Source organism: Balaenoptera ricei, chromosome 6 (genome assembly GCF_028023285.1).
Source record: "Balaenoptera ricei isolate mBalRic1 chromosome 6, mBalRic1.hap2, whole genome shotgun sequence".
In the NCBI taxonomy this organism is placed as follows: domain Eukaryota; kingdom Metazoa; phylum Chordata; class Mammalia; order Artiodactyla; family Balaenopteridae; genus Balaenoptera; species Balaenoptera ricei.
The window spans coordinates 70,710,763-70,726,414 of record NC_082644.1 but is presented as its reverse complement, the minus strand read 5'-3'; positions in this window follow the sequence as shown (position 1 = coordinate 70,726,414).

The following is a 15,652-nucleotide window of genomic DNA, read 5'->3' as shown; positions in this document are numbered from 1 at the left end:
AGACTTCAGCTTTGTAGCTCCTTGACATTCCTGGGTAATTCTGAATCAGTAACCCCCCACCCCCCTGTTGGGATGGCTTTTTGTGCTGTATGAAGGTGAACCCAGACTTAGAATCCTTCTGTGTAAGAAAGCAGGGGAGTGAGAGAAAAGGAAAAAAAATTCGGCTATAACTCATACAACCGTCGGTGAAACCTAGTGTTTTTGTCAAGGAGTTTACTTTCCACAAGCAATTGTTCATTTCATTCATTTCCCTTGTGCTTATTTATGAGATACGATTGTGTGAAATACTATTATAGTGAGGTCTGCATCTTATTCAACTGTGTCCCTAGCACCAAGAGATTCTTGGCACGTGGTGGGTATACACAATGAGTGTTTGTTGAACAAGTGAGCACACATATATATATATAACACAAATCATCTTACCTCAATACGTATATTATTTAAGATCCTAAAAATTTTCTGGAAACAGAATTCTTATTAGTTGAATCAAATTTTATTATATTTAATGTCATGTGTTATTTCAAAGAGTTTCATTATGATTCCTTTTGTGATAGAAATAGTCATTTCCAATTTATACTTCTGATAGTTTGTTATGTCTGTCTTCATGTCATGTCACAGCTTTGCTTATGTCAAGGTACAGGGGTTAAATACTTCTCACTTTAAACAGTATAGCTTATCTGAATGTGATTCTAGCTGCCTAGGCCTCAGGTTTGCACTTATCAAAAATTAAAGCAGAAAACTCAGAATAGCAGGAGTGGGGGAGGTAGAAGAGGGACCCACCCAGCAGGGGAGGGTCTTACAAGGGATTTATTGGTCAATTACCAATCCGTGTCATAAGCCAGGTGGGAGGAACACCAGAGTTCCTTTTATATTTCATCTTGTATATTTGTTGACATGGAAGACATCTTTCATAATAAAAAAGTTTTAAAACTGAAAATGAGAAGAGTTTTAACATTAGATCATGGGCATTTTTGACATGTAAAATCTAACTGCTACACTTAATTGCATTTATCAGATTTGACTATATGTTTTACTTAAATTGGATTCCTGTTTATTTCCTTTTCTTGCAGAATAAAAATGAATATCCTAATTGTAAAACCCATATTCCCCTTTGAATCCCTCACTAAAATGAGGGTACTATTCAAATGTATACTACTTCAAGAAATATTTTTAATTTTATCACAGACCCTTAATAATAAGAGGCTAATTGAATTTAGTGGCTTATAAGTACCACTGGGTTGGTATTTTGAGAGGGCATTTTAATTACCACAGTATTCACTGAGGTTAAACATGGAAAGTTCTTTTTAGGGAAATGGAAATGTGACCTAGTTCCACAGAAACTTCAGAATGTACTATGTTTTCCTTCCCCCTGTAGGAACATGAGCTTTTGGAATCCTTTTACATGGAGATCATTTATTCCTTTTAAACATTTTTTAAAGCTTTTTGACTTCATGCCCGAAACCAATTAATGACCTCTTTCTGTGAAAGGATGAGACACACTGAGTGATGGGGCCACATGGCCTGCTGTGACCTAGAGATTGTTTTAATGACACATTGAGACTCAGTTTAGAGATGGACCTTGTTGCTTTTGAAGGATGGTGGGTAGAAGGTTCACTCATACCTGAGCAAAGATTGGATCATCTTTCATACTCCTGCACAGAAAATTAAGTTAAGATAAAAGAGCAACCTTTGCAAGGCTCTTTTTCATCATTTGCAAATTTAGTAATTGTGTTAGTTCCCAGGGAATGCCATACAAAGTACCACAAACAGCAGAGTGGCTTAATATGACAGAAATTTATCCTCTCACAGCTCTGGAGGCCAAAAGTCTGAAATCAAGGTGTGGGCAGTCTTGGTTCCTTCTGAGGGCTCTGAGGGAGAATTTCTTCCATGCCTCTTTCCTCGCTTCTGGTTGTGGCCAGTAATCGCTGGCATTCCCTGGCTTGCAGCTGCATTACTCTGTCATCACATGACCTTCTCCCCCTGTGTCTTCACATTGTCTTCCATTAAGGACACCAGTCATAGTGGATTAGGGGCTCATCCTACTCCAGTATGACTTCATCTTAACTAATTACATCTGTAACAGTCCTCGTCTCCCAAAAGGTCACATTCTGAGGTACTGAGGATTAGGACTTCAGCATATGTTTTGGAGGGACACAATTCAACCCATAACACTCATTATTTGAAATAACTTTTTAAAGAGATGAGATGCCTCTATTTGATCTATTATGGCAAAGAAATTGTTTGATGAATACCCTGGAATCTGGTGTGTGTGTTGGGGGGTATCTCTTCTCTGACCCACTTTAGAAGTTTCCCATAGAAAGTGTGGAGGCTACTGAAGTACTGCCTGTATCTCCTTCAAGTTAAGTCTGTCTCACCATGAGCTTTCTGGACTCCTAGACATTGGCTTTGCACAGAGCATTAGAGGACATCTAGTCCTGTGCTTTTCAAAGCAACGAGTCTCTTATCAAGCTAGATCTTAAATGGTACTAAACATTAAACAGGAAGGCTGAGCTGCTTTTCTGAAAGCGGTGGTGAAGATGGTAGGGCCCTTTTCACATCTACCCCTTCACCTCGAAACTCTGAAGCTACTTCCACAGTCCTTGCATCAGAATCAGCTGCAAACTTGTTAGCAGTTTACATTCCTGGGTCCCCCTTTCTTCCTGACCTACTGAGTCAAACTCAGAAGTGGAGGATTATGAGTGTGGATTGTGAACACACTTCTTAGGTGATTCTTTATGCTCACCAAGGCTTAACAACCTTTTCCCCTAAGAACTTCACGAAGCATAGTTTAAAAGTCTCTGATCTAGCCCAACCCCTTGAAGAGGAGGTGACAGAGGCAGATGGGCCAGCTGGAGCTAGAAGGCAGATGAGGCTGGATAAGATCAGGGCTTGGGCTCCACCCCGTTTTCTCTGGCTTCCAGCCTCTTTGCAAGTTCTGTACGAGAGATAGCTCTTTATTTTGTAGCAGAGTTGGGGAGAAAGTCCATTTTTGAGCTCTTCCAGAACACTTCCCACACATGACTTATCAACAAAAGGTATTTATTTCTTTGTTTTAAGGGTGAAAAATAAATCCGTTACCCATGTTTTCACCTAAGAGAACACTGTATTCCCCAGGGTCAGCCTTTAGGTAACTCGTAAAAATCAATCTCCAAAAACTAATGGTTTCGATGGGGAGGTGAGGATTTTGGTTCTAAGCCTTTTCTTTTACCTAATGGCTCAATAACAAGACTGAAATCACTTGGGACTGAAAGGAATTTCCAATGATGAAGGAACATCTTAATAAGATATGAGTGGGATAGTGCTGTAACCCCGAAATCTTGGCGCTTTCAGCCTCGTAAACCTGCCTAAGTCCCTGAAAGCAGCTTTTGTGCCTTGTCTGGCACCACGTGTGAGAGAGATCCCAGATTTCTCATGAACTGAAGTGGCTGGAGTGATGTATCCGATCGTGTGAGGTGACACACACCAGGCCTTGGAACTGCCCGCAAATGGAGGTGCCTCTTAGCATTCAGGATTGAACCTTGGGCAGGCAAAGTCAAAGAAACTCTTCTTTTTTCTCCAACTGGTTGGTTGGTAGAGGCATGCAGTGCAAGTTCAGAGTGGATTAGAGAAAGGGGAACTTATTTCCATTAAGTATAGGTATAACTTCAGTTTGTAATAAGAGGTAAAATAAGACAGGACCTTCAAACCTCATAATTTTCAGCAGTTTGAATCCCCCTTCAAGTCCTACTTGGATGAGGGTGCACTGGTTTAACGCTAGTCGATTAGCAAATGTTTTCATGCTGTGTTCGTTTTTCTGGCAAGTGTGTGGGTTGCTAGCTCTTTTTGTACCCCTTGCTTTTAAGGAAGTGGCCCAATGGTTTCAAAGAATATGGGCCCATTCTTTTAAGACTCAACATCGTACCATGTCTTAGAAGCTGCCCACATGTTTATTTCTGAAGAAGCTGTTGCTTTCATAGAGTCTGGGCATGCGCTGGAGGAAAGTTTCCTTTTTGTTTCTCTCTCTGCTGGATACAGCTGCCACTGTGCTTTTCTGATCACAGTGCCACCTGGCATTGTCCCAGAGACTGATGCTCCACGAGGTGACCCATTTGTGACAAAGAGAGCAGAGCTGCTGCGTGTCTCAGAATGCGCATGTCAGTGTGGTGGTGAGCGTGCCTTCTCTCTCTGTGAGCAGACCTCCAATGGGAAGCAGCTCTGGCTACAAAATATGGGGCGCCCTTCTTCAAAAATCAGGAACACATTGTCACTAAGGGAACGAACATTCCCTCTCTTCCATGGTCTTGCCCTCGATGTGTCATGCTCTTTTATATTTGCCATTTAAGGTCATTTTAAGTAAATAAAAATAAAAAATTTAAATCATTGGTATGAATTTTACCATTTATATTGTGTATTGCCAGTTTTAAATGTAAATTTAAGAGCATTTCACTTGTATGCAGAATCATTAAAATGACACACTGAGTATTTGGTAGCTCATGCATGCATATGTGTTTTGTTCTTAACAGAACAGTGGAACTCCTGCATTATGGTAACTCAGTTATTTTGATTTCACTTCACAGTTCACCCGCATTATACCAACACTTTCCACCTTTGGCTTACTGAAGAGTAAGAATGAACTGAAAGGAACAAGAACTATGGCTTGTCCTATCTTTTCCTTTCTATGACATCATTTGCAGCATACATGGTTGGCTAACACAGGGAAGTAAAGTGGGTAAGTAAAGCTGTGAAAGCATTCTTTAGTAGTTCTTGTTTCCTAGAATATCACTGCATTCTTTCTGTGTTTGAAGCAAATTCTGGTTAGAAGAGAAAGCATCGCCTCTCTGGGCCATCAGTGATCCTGCTTATTCAGTTGTAGACATAACAGACTTACACTAAACTCATTTTGAGTGTCATTGACCTCCCGTGCATTATAGGTCCACCAGAATCCTGTGCCCACAGAGCAGTGCAAATACTGTCGGTGAATGGGACAGCAGACGTATTGCCCGTACCTCTTCTGCTGACGTGCACGCTCCATTGTCCCATGGGACTTCACTTACAAAGCACAACTTCAGATATGAAATTACTAAGAATTTCAAGATGGTGACAGTAGAGCATTAAACCAAGTGTGAGGCCCTCTGAGCACTGGGACTTATGTGACTACACAGGTCACACATCTAAGAAACCAGCCAGGGAAGTTATAATCAGAGAGTATTTTTTAAGCATAAAATAAAGACCAAAGACTTTAGGAGAGCTTAAGTGACCCTTATGGGGAATTAAGACCAAGACATGTTGAAATGAGTGGTGGAGGGGTGGACTTTTCATTTGAAGTCATTGCTCGGCTTGACAAAATGATGGCTATCTTGTTGTGCTGTCAGGAAGCATATGGCATAAGTGTCATTGTAGGAATACTTCCTAATTCCCCAAATCTCTCTATGAACCCCATGTTGCTGTTGACTGGAGGTACCTGGAAAGGAGCTGTTTTTGGTAGCTTTAAAAGTAAAGATTCTGTCCCCAAACTTCTGGCTGATTTTTTGGCTAAGAAGCTTCTAATGGACCCGTGAATAACCCTTGTTTTACCTTTTGAAAAGATAAATGAAGGATTTGTCCTGCTTCGCTCTGGAAAGAGTATCTGTACCATCCTGACATTCTGAGACCATACACATGCCTTCACTTGTAGCAGTCTTTTGGGTCTTCTCCATCATCAGAAACATCAACCAAACGTCATCACTAATTTTGTTCTTCAGAGATGCTATCAATAAATTACACATGGGCACTTTCCAAAAGAAGCAAAAATTGATGTGAAATCATTTTTTCAAGCAAATGTTTAAAATTCAAATGAGAGCTAGATGAACAATCACCTGGGTAACTGAGTCCAATAAACTTTCCTTCTTAATCATTCTACTCATGTTGAATCATGTCATCTTTCCCGTTGAGGAAAGGTATTTCTTTTGACTTCTTGCAGTTTTTGTATCTTTGCCAACATCAGTCATTGACGGCTCAGTTATTGAGAAGGTCTTCATTATACTTGCCCGCAACATACACATGATGGGCTATTGTGCTTGAAGTCTTCTACTTCTTCCTGTACTTCCACTGTTTGTATTTTTCTTTTTATGAAATGTAGCAAAACTCTGAATCTGTGAAAGGATACACTCAGATTTATAAGTGGAGAAGGTCCAGAACTTCTAAATGCAGGGAATTTCTTAGGGAAATGTCACACATTTTTTTAAAGTAGAGGGAAGTGTTTTTTTTTTTTTTTTTTAACATCTTTATTGGAGTATAATTGCTTTACAATGGTGTGTTAGTTTCTGCTTTATAACAAAGTGAATCAGTTATACATATACATATGTTCGCATATCTCTTCCCTCTTGCATCTCCCTCCCTCCCACCCTCCCTATCCCACCCCTCTAGGGGGTCACAAAGCACCGAGCTGATCTCCCTGTGCTATGTGGCTGCTTCCCACTAGCTATCTATTTTACATTTGGTAGTGTATATATGTCCATGACACTCTCTCACCCTGTCACATCTCACCCCTCCCCCTCCCCATATCCTCAAGTCCATTCTCTAGTAGGTCTGTGTCTTTATTCCTGTCTTGCCACTAGGTTATTCATGACCTTTTTTTTTTTCCTTAGATTCCATATATATGTGTTAGCATACTGTATTTGTTTTTCTCTTTCTGACTTACTTCACTCTGTATGACAGACTCTAACTCCATCCACCTCACTACAAATAACTCAATTTCGTTTCTTTTTATGGCTAATATTCCATTGTATATATGTGCCACATCTTCTTTATCCATTCATCTGTCGATGGACACTTAGGTTGCTTCCATGTCCTGGCTATTGTAAATAGAGCTGCAATGAACATTTTGGTACATGACTCTTTTTGAATTATGGTTTTCTCAGGGTATATGCCCAGTAGTGGGATTGCTGGGTCGTATGGTAGTTCTATTTTTAGTTTTTTAAGGAACCTCCATACTGTTCTCCATAGTGGCTGTATCGATTTACATTCCCACCAACAGTGCAAGAGGGTTCCCTTTTCTCCACACCCTCTCCAGCATTTATTGTTTCTAGATTTTTTGATGATGGCCATTCTGACCGGTGTGAGATGATACCTCATTGTAGTTTTGATTTGCATTTCTCTAATGATTAATGATGTTGAGCATCCTTTCATGTGTCTGTTGGCAATCTGTATATCTTCTTTGGAGAAATGTCTATTTAGGTCTTCTGCCCATTTTTGGATTGGGTTGTTTGTTTTTTTGTTATTGAGCTGCATGAGCTGAGGGAAGTGTTTTTATTGATTTTATACTGTTTGCAGTAAGTATATAATTGTTCTTTTAAATAAAAGCAGTTTCATACAACAACAACAAAAAAAGACCAAGACATGTCCTAGCACAAATGCCATTCAGGTCTTAGCTCAGATGCCATCTGCTCAGAGAGGTTTTTTCCAATCACCCAATCTAAAGCAAGTTTCCCTTCATTATTCTTTATTACATAAGTAGTTCTCAAACTTGAGTGTACATCACATTGCTTGGGCCTATCTCTAGAGTGTCTGATTCAAAAAGTCTTGAGTGAAGCCTGAGAGTTTGCTTTTCTAATGAGTTCCCAGATCATGGTGGTACTGCTGATTCAGAGACCAAACTTTGTGAACCACTGCTCTATTTCATTCCTTGCTTTATTTTTCTTACAGCGTATATCTCAAATTGTATCTATATTTATTTACTTGTTTATTGTCTGTTTCTACCACAAGAAATTAAGTTCAATTAGAGTAGAAATTTATTCTATGTTCACTACTGTATCCCTAGGCTTGGAATATGCCAAATTGTAATAGGTATTAAATACATATTTGTTGAATTAATAAAGGAATATATGACCAGGAAGTTCAGTGGATAAGAGGTTATATTAGATGGTAGTAATTGGTGTAGGGTTGGGCCACAGAAACACTTGTACCTGTGCCCAGATAGGAGGTATTGCTGGTCAAATTTGCTTCTAGGCAAATAAAATGCAAAGCTGCATATCTAGGGGCAGGGAGCAGTAATCTTGAAATTTGATATTAGGGAACCAACTGGATACTTTAAATGGTGGAAATAAGAGGGGCTTTGTAATTTCCTTTCAGGCTTGGGTATTTGGCCGTGGCTAAAACAGAATGATATTCAAGGGTCCAATTTCTTGTCTGTAGGTGGATTCTAGAGTCTCAGGAACTCTGCAGGTGAGGGATCCCTGCATTGCTTTTGGTTGAACAAAAGCAAATATTCAAGCTAGATCATATATGGCAAATGCCTCAGACCTAATACCTATGTGTTTATGAATTGAGATGAGCGATATTCCATGATAACCCCTTGGAGAATGGCCATGGCTTTCCCAGATGCCCCCTTTGGAGGTTGGTACACTCTGACTCTGCAGGCCCAGGAAAAGCTGCAGACTCTCAGGGCTAGTAACCCATGATACCTCATGCTTAAACATATAATCCTTGAGCTACTGAGCTGCTTCAGCTTTCCATCTCATAGCAGTTGTCCAGCATTTTGGTCAACTTGACCTGATCCTCTTTTCTCCCTACATTTTTTTCCCCAAGAAATAGATTTTCATGTCATCTTAAAATACCCGTCTGTGTTGTCTTTCAAATAGCTTTGACAGAAGCAGGTTCTGAGGAGAGAAGTTCCTTCGAAACTCCTAGAACAAAAATGTGGCAATTATTTTATAAGGAGTCCAGTTAAAGGGAAAGAGGAAGAACCAAGACTCCACCACGGATACCTAAGAGTGTTTCTGTGGCAAGAGTGGGCCCAGAACGTGGCCATTGTCAGAGCAGGTCAAGGTGATGGGCAACCTGGGAAAGCTTGTTAGCATCTTGGGAAGAAGTCCACGTTGGTGGTTCTCAAACTCTTTGTGATGTGTGAGACTTGTCTCTGCCCCCAACCTCTAGGGATTCTGATGCACTCGGTCTAGGAGGATGTATTAGTCAGTTTGGGCTTTGTAACAGGGGACCACAGACTGGGTGGATTAAACATCAGACATTTATTGTATCACAGTTCTGGAGGCCAGAAGACTGAGATCAAGGTGTCAGCAAGGTTGGCTTCTTCTGAGGCCTCTCTTCTCGGCTTGTAGATGACTGTCTTCTTCCTATATCTTCCCATGATCTTCCCTCTGTGCTTGTCTGTGTCCTAATCTTTTCTTATAAAGACACCGATGGTATTGGATTAGGGCCCACTTGACCTACTTTAACCTTAATTACCTCTTTTAAAGACCCAGTCTCCAAGTCTAGTCATACTCTGAGGCAGAGGGTTAGGACTTCAGCATGAGAATTTGGAGGGGACACAGTTGAGCCCGTAGTGGGTGGAACCGAGGGCATCTGTATTGCCGGCAGTGTCTTCAGGTACTTTTGATATAGCCAGGTTTACAGTCAGTGTTTTGTATCCACTGCAAACACCTGCTAGATCTGAAGCCCTGTGAGCACAATCCTCATTTTTCTCCTTTGCAAATGAGAGCTTCTCTGCCAAGCCAACTGATTTTCAACAGGATTGTAACAAATATGCTCCGGAAGGACTCGGTAACTCAATACCTTGCTGCCTGCAAATATAATCTGGGTTCGTCTGTAGCTGGACTTTTGGGTGTCAACTCAGAGACATTTCATTTCATGTCCAGTGAATTACATTCTTAAAAGCAAAACAGGTTTGGTCTCTGCAGAAACACATGAACCTGAAGACACGTTATGAGTGAAGCTTAGTGTGCTGGAAAATGGATCAGATGTAGACCTAATTGCCTATAATTTATTTTCTGCGGCTACAATTTGGTCTGTTCTCCAAGAATCCTCATCAGATCTTAAACCTCAGGATATACCCCTGTCCTCTAAGGAGCAGTGCAACACTAACAAGCATTTGCCTGAAAAGTCAATCTTCAGTACACATTTCCCTCAAATAAACCCTTCCGTTCTGCCAACTGTCCAGACTGTCTATATGAGTGGAGATAACCCATCCACAGGGGGAGCCGTCTTCTCTGCGTGTGTGTTTTGGGGTGAGGTCAGTTAGGAGTAGCCTCCCTTTGTTTGTCTGGAAGAGAGTTTAACTCTAGGGACACACTCCGCTTGCCATTTCTGGAGTTTATGAAGTGGTAAATCTGCTCCTAAGTGGAGATAATATTTTCATTAGAATTTTGTGGGGCAAGAGCTGTTTTTGAATCGTGCCTCCCATGTCTCAGAGTAGTAAAAATGATACATTTTCTTGACTGATCCTGCTGTATTAACAGTAGCAGCACCAGTACCACAACCTAAGTATATAACTCACTATTTGTGTGGGAGATTAAGGTTCAGCCATCCTCAGTTTTGATTTTGGACCAAATCAAGCCTTGACACAGAGGCTATACCATCTTTCTAGAGGGTTTGGAAATGTGTGAGGTTTTTTGTGTTTTTTTTTAACATCTTTATTAGAGTATAATTGCTTTACAATGGTGTGTTAGTTTCTGCTTTAGAACAAAGTGAATCAGCTATACGTATACATATATCCCCATATCTCCTCCCTCTTGAGTCTCCCTCCCTCCCACCCTCCCTATCCCACCCCTCTAGGTGGTCACAAAGCACCGAGCTGATCTCCCTGTGCTATGCGGCTGCTTCCCACTAGCTATTGGTTTTACGTTTGGTAGCTGGGACAAAGTGAGAGAGTGAGGTTGTTTTTAGTGCTCACAGTGTCTGGGGGCATTCCTGGAATTTAATGGTGGGAAGCAGAGAAGTGAGACATCCTACAATGTTTCGAACAGTTTCACACAATGAAGATGGATGCACCCAAAATGCTTTTAACAGCCTGTTGAGAGGCACTGATGTATATCAGGGGGTGAGCTTTACGAACAACAGGGGTGGAATGAAAATCAATGTGGTGCTTCCCTTCAGTTCGTCCAGTGCTGAAAACAGGCAAAATGGAAAGGCTGGCCTGGCTTGTTCTACCTAAATTGTTCAGGAGGGGAACCAGAACCGAACAAGAAGATGATCTTGGCTGCACCTTCCAGAAGCAGGTCCCGCCTGGTCTGCATTTCCCACAGAACCTGCAAGCTCAAGGAAGTTCTGGTTCGGGAGACAGATGAGGCCACCCAAGTATACATTAACCCCTCAAAGAGAAATGTAGTCCCATGAAGGCAACTCAGAGGGCTAGGAAGTGTGGTGTTGGATGGGGCAGGAGCAGAAGTTCCAGAACTTCCCTGAAATGACAGCAGAGTTTGCATGATTCTGTTTACTAAGGTGCATGGATGGAATATTGGAGAGCTATTCTTCCTTATATTTTGAACTTCATCTAGTATAGATTTGTATATTATACAGATTCGTATATGCTATCTATATGATCTCCTATAGATAGTATTTTCCTCATGACTTCCTCAGGTCCTCAGCCTTGTCCTCAAAGACTAGGTCCTCATCTTTGATTCCATTAGAAAAGGAATTTCTCCTGCAATGGACACTCTGTTACGCTTAAAATAAAATCATACATTTTTAGTTTAATTCCACACACTGTTACCTTTGACTAAAGTGTTAATGCGAGTAAACGTGCTTTTTAAAATTCACTTTGCTTCTGCTAAAGTAATCATAAATGATTGTTTAAAGCAACAGTTATCTTTGCAAGCATGTCGTAACTATTTGTTGATCATACAAGGACACTTCAAATAAATTTTGAAAAGAATCTTTCCTGAAGGTGACTTAAAGTTGGAAATAAGATAACTTCTCCAGTAATAAAAAGTATATATTATTTCTACAGTTTGAGACTTAAGAATATCTTATTTTGTAGGAGTGGCTGACAGTATGAAAACAACATTAATTGCTTACTATGGAAATAGTTATTTCAGTTTTAAACGTTATAATTAAGGAATGTCAAAAACCTAAATTTTGTTCCATGACTTTTAGAGATTTCTATTTTGTATGTGTAGGTGATTCCAAATGTTACTTTTTTCTTCACAAAGGAAAAAAATTATCTTATTGGATCCAAATCTTTCTTTTGACCTCAAAAGGAATGAATACACTCAACTGTTCAATTTCACAAATATTTATCATGAACCTAGTTTGTTTAAAGCAGTCTTCTAGGTGCCTGGAAGATGCCAAGATTAAAAACATTCTTATTCAATTCCTATTAGGGGATAGATATAAGAACTGACATGGCTGGAATCTAAGGCAGGCTGTCATCAGTACTTCAGTAGACGTGTAGGGAAGAAATGATGCCCTATGGGGTGCACAGTTATTCAACAGATACGTATGGAGCATTTGCTAAACCAAGGTCTCTCCTGAGTACTGGGAATACAGTGGCCAAAAAAACAGATGCTGTGCCTGCTTTCTTGGAGCTTATAAGGGAGGGAGGCCATTTGTGTCTAGAGGGGCTAACTCTGGGGTGATGAGGGGCAGTAGCATTGCAAAGACCATGTTAGAATTTCTTGGGATTGCTAGGTAGGATTTCAACATGTAGAAATATCAAGGGAAAAAGCATTCCAGACAGAGAGAACAGAAGCTCAAAGAAGAGAATTTGGAAATGGAAAGTAAGTCCCAGACACTGGAGCCAAGACACTGGAGCATAGGGTGAGTGTAGAAAGATCCTTTGGAAATTTTTTCCATGTTGTGAAAGATTCCCAGTGAGCACATTTCACTTAACATTTCATGAATCACAAACTGACATTCATCTCTTAATGACAGAACTATTTCCTATTAAATTTTGTAAGCCAAACATTTTTCTCTTCCTGTTCTGGGTAGTCATCAAAGTTTTGGTGAGTTTTAGCCAGGAGGATGCTATGATCATATCTGAATTTGAAAAGAATAGCTGTGGTAGTAGGGCTGTTTAAAGAGATGTCAGTTATAAGCTATCCTGCCCCCTCTCAGTTCCCAATGAACAGGTCATGGGAGACATATCATTCACAGGCAGTTAAGCCACAGGCAATCAACGTAATGGTATAGCAAGAAAATATAAATGGGCCAAAGTCTTGCTTTTGTGAACTTGATCTATAAGATACAGACATTCGTTAGTTATGTAATTGATGATGAAAGGAGGCCAAGAAGTTGAGTCTGGAATTCAAAGCCTCACGTGAGCCAAAAAATGAGAAGCTGGTGAAAAAGAAGGTAGAGAGAGATTTGGATAGTGTGGATGAACAGAGAAGGGCAGAAACTCTGTGTGAGAGGATGCAGTGACATTGAGAGCAATTTAGATTCATGGTCATGAGAGTTAGAGGGGATGGTCAGGAAATCCGTGGAGGCAGACATCTGTATTTTGATAACTTGATGGAATTGGGGGAGGGAAGATTATGGAAAGGGAAGAGCTTAATAGGACTCTGAGATATCAAGATAGTACTTAGGATGGTCATGATTCCATCACCTGTGTTAGAACACAGGAGAAAGGGAATTTTGTAGAAGCAAAATGTGCTAAATTCTGTCTTGGACAAACTGGGTGGAGGTACTTGTGGAATAGTGTGGAGAGATGCAGAGATGAATGACTCTGTGAATCTATAACTCAGAAGAGAAATGAGTGAAGGGCAGGGAGCCAGCATTTTTGGGATGCCTATTATATGGCAGGCACTGTGCTAAATGCTTTACGAATGGGCCTTCATTTAGTTAACATTCTCTGGTCAGGCCATGTCATTCGTCAGGCATGTGTTCTCAAATTCATCCCCCCACCCTTTTTTGCTCTGTTCTCCATTGAAGGAAGCTGTCCTTTGTAACAGCATTTCCACGACTTCTTCGGAAGTGGCTCCTGGCTAGTTTAGTCAGTGGGAGTCATAGTGGGAGATTGGTGGACAGGAGAAAGGTATTTCTCTCCTTTTTCTTCCAGTTGCATCTCCAGTGTCAGTAGCTGCTGTATGTCTTTTCTGGGGTATTTTTCTCACTGGATAGAAGAAGGAGAGGAAGAAAAAACATGGTAGATGTGCTAGATTTGGCTGCATATGTATATTAGAAAAGAAACTTGCCAAACAGTGATTCCCCCCACCGCCCCCCTGCCGTTATATAAAATGTAGGCAGTTCAGGTCTGTTATGGTGGTTTTGCAGTCTCTTTGGAGACCCAGTCATATATCTTTCTGCCTGGCCAACTCAAGCATCTGGCTTCTACTCTCAGGGTCTCCTCATGATCCAGAATGGCTGATGAAGCTCGGCCATCACATCTGTGTTCTTGAAAAGAGGAAGAGGGAAGTAGAGAAAAGGCTTTCCCTTGGATGCCTCAGCTTGCCTCTCACTGGCTAGAACATAATCACATGAAGCTGAAGGGGAGGCTGAGAAATGTTGTTAGAGCCTGGCAGTAAAGTACTCTGCTACAAATCAGGACTCTGTTACTAAAAAGGAGGGGAGAACGGACATTAGAGCCCCTGGAGATCTTGACCTCAGCTTTGAGATAAATATTATTCTCACTTTAAGGATGTGAAACGGTTCTAGACAGCTGAAGAAGGTCTCACAGGTGCTATGGAGCAGTGCTGATATTTCATCCCAAGCCTGTCTGACTCCCAAGTTCATAAGTTCAAGTGTAGGGCTGGAGAGGCAATGGAAAGTCCACCACATAGAGCTGGTGGTTAAAGCACGAGGGACAATGCGATTTCCCAGGAAGAACACAGAAATTAAAAAAGCAGAGGGGCCGAGGAGAGAAATAACAAGCGAAAGGGGCTGGAGGAGGCCTGGAGTCCAAGGTACAAGGCGAATAGCCATTTAGGGAAAATAGGATGGAAGAGTTGAAGAGGAAAGATGCCAGGGAACCAAGGTACAGAGCAACCAAGGGAGGAGCAGGCAGAGGCAGCTGTTCTGTAACGGAGGAGTATTGGCCTTGGAGTCAGGGAGTTGTGGTTCAGATCTCAGCTCTGTCATTTTCTGATGACATTCCCTTGGGTTCTTCTTCTGTGGCCTGAACTTCATCACACTCACTTCCTGGTAAGCAGAAACTATGCTCGGGCCATTGTTGGAGGACATCGGGACAGTTTGTATATGGACACAAGTCATATTGGTGGGGGTGTTTCACAGGCTATGTACCCTGAGTGAAAGCACTGCTTTCTAAACTCTTGCTCTTTTAATAGTTTCCACTACCTTGGAATATGAGTTGTAGTTTATGGTGCATGTCTTAATTCTGGGTCACTATTTCGACTTCTGTTTACAAAACAAGTGTGCAATAGCCAAAGGCATGGAGAGGTCAAGCTGTTTCCTCCTGTAATCCACAGCAGCGTAGAGGAGCTCTCATCCAGCAGAATGTGACTGTGTCTAGAAAGGGTCCCTGACTCTGGACAGCTTCAGCTGTCCATCCATCTTCCTGCCCTCCTCTCTCCTTGGACGCCTCTGCCATTGGACTTGACTTGCAGGTCCTTTTCTAGGCCTTGGGAGAAGGTGTTGTTATTGCGTTGGCCCTCTCTGTGATACTGTTCAGTGCTCTGTACATTTATAGCTTGCATAAATATTGAATAATAATAAATAACTACAAGGGAGGAAGAATGTTGTAGACTGGGGAGAGTGAAAGATGCTGAACTCATTATTTGAGGGCCAATCTTGGGCCTCTTGGCTATCTCCTTCAAAGAGATTTGTTTGCCAGCTGTGTTGAGAAATATACTTTCCATATGATGAGCCCAGAGAAGCAGCCAGTTTCCCTACAGTGCTCTTTCAGAGTAGCCCCAGGAGGGCCCACAGAATCCTTAATGGTGTTTCAGAGAGGATAACCCCTCACGCCTCCTTGGCAACTGGGTTAGAGGAAAGCCCTGGGGAG